The sequence below is a fragment of the Pristiophorus japonicus genome, chromosome 3 (genome assembly GCF_044704955.1).
Source record: "Pristiophorus japonicus isolate sPriJap1 chromosome 3, sPriJap1.hap1, whole genome shotgun sequence".
Classification (NCBI taxonomy): Eukaryota; Metazoa; Chordata; class Chondrichthyes; family Pristiophoridae; genus Pristiophorus; species Pristiophorus japonicus.
Genome location: NC_091979.1, coordinates 182,483,582 through 182,487,913, shown reverse-complemented (window position 1 = coordinate 182,487,913; position 4,332 = coordinate 182,483,582). Strand labels below are relative to the sequence as shown.

General features: G+C 46.5%; 1 long non-coding RNA gene across 1 annotated transcript; it reads right to left on the bottom strand.

Annotated features, from left to right (window-relative positions):
* Positions 1-493: 493 nt before the first annotated feature.
* Positions 494-1,825, bottom strand: LOC139260015 (uncharacterized). The gene is made up of 2 exons (XR_011592704.1): positions 1,523-1,825; positions 494-1,410 (listed from the first exon to the last, which is right to left on the bottom strand). It is a non-coding gene; the product is annotated as an uncharacterized lncRNA (long non-coding RNA).
* Positions 1,826-4,332: the final 2,507 nt, after the last annotated feature.

The window sequence follows — 4,332 nt, the reverse complement described above, 5'->3', positions numbered from 1 at the left end:
TAACCCCACCACAAATCTTTTAGGTTTTTATGGAGTGTTGGAGTGTCCAAGTGGAAAATATATAATTTATATTAAATGTTATCACCACAAATCTTGTGTGTTTCAAAGGAGTGTTGGAGTGCTTAGGTGGACATTACATAGTGGCTATTAAATATTCCCACCACCAATCTTTTAAGTGTTAGAGGAGTGTTGGAGTGCTTAGATGGACATAACTTAGTTTATTAAATATTCCCACCACAAATTTTGTATGTTTTAATGGAGTTTCGGAGTGCTTAGATGGACAATAAGACTAAGTTGTTCATGGATCCAGACTGGGTCAGGGTCACCATGGTCCTTTGTTGCATGGCAGGATCCATGAACACCTTAGTGCTGGAACCTGCCCCTGTATCATTTAAACCAATAGGTTGCAAGGGGTGAGGCCATTTTACATCTTCAGTCCGGTTATTCTGTAATATTTTATTGCAGCATTAAAAAATGAAGTGCAGGAGTCAGGTTAAAGGTCTAAAATTAAAATGTTTATTAAACATTTGTACAGCACGGTTGTAACTAGCTTGACTTTACTTATGTGTAAACCTTCATAACTTTACAAACTTTATTCAGAACCGTGGTAAACTTTACAAAGAACAATCAACTAAAGCAACCAAAAAACAAACAAGCTATCTATCCTCCTCCTTAGCGCTGTGTGCCAATCCTGCCCCAGTAGATGCCGCTACCCCTGCATGTGCCCATATTTGCAGACTTCTGCTTCCTTGCCCCCCATACCCCCAGGTGTAATCTGTTTCTTTTCCGGCACGGCATTTCCTGCTGCTGGGTTACAACAGGGACAGAGCCAAAATGTGTCATTGTGGAATGCCCGGGTTCCTCTTCGTTGTCAACCTCAGCCTCAGGATCGATCCTTGAATTTGGTGTAGAGTGGAAAGCGCTCCTCACATTAATGACAGCCTGGGTGAGCCCCCCTATTGCCGATACTACCTCGCTCAACGGAAAGTCTTTCCACCTGTAATGACAGTCCCCCCAGCTTTGCCCTCACCCCACCAAAGGCATCCAGGAGCAATCGAGATTGTTGGATGTTCTCCCCACTCATCCCCACAAAATGTCCTATGTTCTCCGAATCCAGTATTTCTGGAGTTCGCCCTCCTATGAAGTCTTGCAGGTGTGGCTTGCTGTGACACACTTGTATCCGCAGCCTCAGAGGTCACACCTAGAAAAGTCCTCTCGCTTGATTCACTTATGAAAGAACTTGGAACCCTCGAGGGGTTCAACACCTTTAAATCCAGGGTAACCATCTTGTCATCTATGATTCTTTCTGCCCATCATTCTCCTGAATTGGAATATCTGGCATGGCGTTTACTTGAATATTCTCTCCTTCAACTTCAGGTGCACCTTCTGTCTCCTCCTGATGCTCAACCTCTGCGAATCAAAAGATAGATACTTGGTTAGCAGCATTGAGGAAGGAGAAGCATATGAAGCACACACAGTATGTAACATTTAGCCACCCCAGACTGCAATTTGCAGGGCTTACCCTCTAATGGAAAACTGGGCCCAGCTTCCGCATTGATTGTTGGTCTTCTCCTGTGACATTTAATCATTGACACTATCCTCTGCTCCACGGCTGTTAGTTGCAGCCTACTTGATGGACCTCCTCCAGTTTGTAACTGTTCTCGGTTGATCTGTGACACCATCTTCTGCAAAGATGCAAATGGAACTTTTTAAGAGAGGGTCCTTCTGAACACACACACAAACACACACTCACACGGATCACACTTACAGATGTTACTGCAATGCATAAATATGCATATATTTTAAAACCCAAATAAATGTAAGTTTAACGTATTACATACAGTCACTGCTTGTCTGAGGTCCTGCCACTTCTTTTTCAGCTGCACACCGGTTCTCGGGGTCATGGACATTACATTAAACTCGAATGCGACCTGGTCCCAAACTTTTGCGAGTGCAGGCGGTTTAAGCTTATTTTTTCCGAAGCTCCTTGTTCTCAAGAACTCCCCATCCACTCTCGATTAAGTCTACCAGACGCTCAATTTCATCCGCGCGAAATCTCTTTTCCCTTAGTTTCCCCTTTTCCGTCTCTAGCCCTTTCTACTTCTCTGCGCCTTTCCATTGCAGCCATCTCGTGATCAAAGTTGTATTGCCTACCTGCAAATCCACCTCTGCCACCAATGGATTACCAATGGTGATCCACACAGTCCCCACACGTGCATGTTTTTTTAATACTTTCTACTGCGCATCTGCAAATGGGTCTTTTTTTTGTGTGCGCATTGTGCGTTGTACATGCGCAATGGGTTAAAACACTTTTTTTCATCGCATGCGCTGTGCGGTTTTAGCACACATTGGAGGCTCCACCCTGCAGAGTTGAATCGGGTAGCGCCAGCGTCAGAGGGTGTGCATATAGTGAGGAAACTATGCATTTTTATTTTCAGCACTGAGGCCTAAAAAAAACGAGCGTCCAGGTAAGTTAATGCCATTTTTCTTCTTTAGGGAAACTTGGGGCCATAATGTGGGAAAATGTGAGGGTATCCACTTTGGCAGAAAAAAATAGAAAAGCAAATTATAATTTAAATGGAGAAAAATTGCGAAGTACTGCAGTACAGAGGGACCTGGGGGTCCTTGTGTATGAAACATATAGGGCCCAAGTTTCCACATGATTTGCACCTGATTTTTTAGGAGCAACTGGTGGAGAACGGATTATCTTAGAAATCGCAATTCTCCACATTTTTTTTTCTGCAGTTCTAGTCAGGTAGAACAGTTCTACTTTGGAACAGAATTTTTTCTTCAAAAAGGGGCGTGTCCGGCCACTGACGCCTGATTTCAAAGTTTCCACAGTGAAAACGTACTCCAAACTAAAGTAGAATGGAGCAAGTGAAGATTTTTGTAGAACTGAAAAAACCTGTTCTACACATTAAAAAATCAGGCGCAGGTTACAAATTAGGTGTCCAGAACGAGGTGGGGGGGGAGGAAAGGGAAGTCATTAAATTCTACAATCAATCCTTATTTATACTTCTACAAATATTATACAAATAAATTCAACCTGAATAAACATTTATAAGCAAAGAAAAGATTAAATAAACCATCTTCCTACCTGTGTGAAAGTGCTTCAGCCATCGTTCGTTGCCGCGGGGGGTGGGGAAGGAAACCGCCGTTTGCCGCCGCGGAGGGGAGGGAGGGGAAGGAGACAGCGGTTTGTTGCCGCGGAGGGGAGGGAGGGGAAGGAGACAGCGGTTTGTTGCCGCGGAGGGGAGGGAGGGGAAAGAGACAGCGGCTTGTTGCCGCAGAAGGGAGGGAGGGGAAGGAGACAGCGGTTTGTTGCCGCGGAGGGGAGGGAGGGGAAGGAGACAGCGGTTTGTTGCTGCAGAGGGGAGGGAGGGGAAGGAGACAGCGGTTTGTTGCCGCGGAGGGGAGGGAGGGGAAGGAGACAGCGGTTTGTTGCCGCGGAGGGGAGGGAGGGGAAAGAGACAGCGGCTTGTTGCCGCAGAAGGGAGGGAGGGGAAGGAGACAGCGGTTTGTTGCCGCGGAGGGGAGGGAGGGGAAGGAGACAGCGGTTTGTTGCTGCAGAGGGGAGGGAGGGGAAGGAGACAGCGGTTTGTTGCCACCGCGGAGAGGAGGGAGGGGGAGGAAACCGACGTTTGTTGCCGTGGAGGGTGGGGAGGGGAAGGAGAGAGTGAGAAGGCTGCAAGAAGCCTCAGTGCTTATGTGCTGATGGCAATGTGCTTTTATTAAAAAATGTTCAAAAATTATACAGCTACAAAGAACTACAATAATGGCCGAGTTCCAATGTTTTTTTCACACTGAGCATGCGCGAACGCTCCAATGCGCACGCGCAGCGTTGCCGGCAGGAAAAAAACTAATTTAAATAGTACCCGCCCCCTCCCACTTACAAAATCGGCGCGAGTGTAGGCTCCGCCCCCCTGGGCGCCGCGCCAAACAGACAAGGAGCTGCAAAGCGCTCGAGAATAGCGCGTTTTTTTTCTGGCGCCGTTTTAGGCGCGAAAAACGGGCGCCCAGCTCGGAGGGGCGCCCGTTTTTTATCCTGTGTAAACTTGGGCCCATAAAGTTGGTATACAGGTACAGCAAGTAATCAGGAAGGCAAATGGAATATTGGCCTTTATTGCAAGGGGGATAGAGTATAAAAGCAGAGAAGTCTTGCTACAACTGTACACCTAGAGTACTGCGACAGTTTTGGTCTCCGTATTTAAGGAAGGATATACTTGCATTGGAAGCTGTTCAGAGAAGGTTCCCTAGGTTGATTCCGGAGATGAGTGGGTTGACTTATAAAGATCGGTCTTATGTTCTTATGTAGGTTGGGCCTATACACAT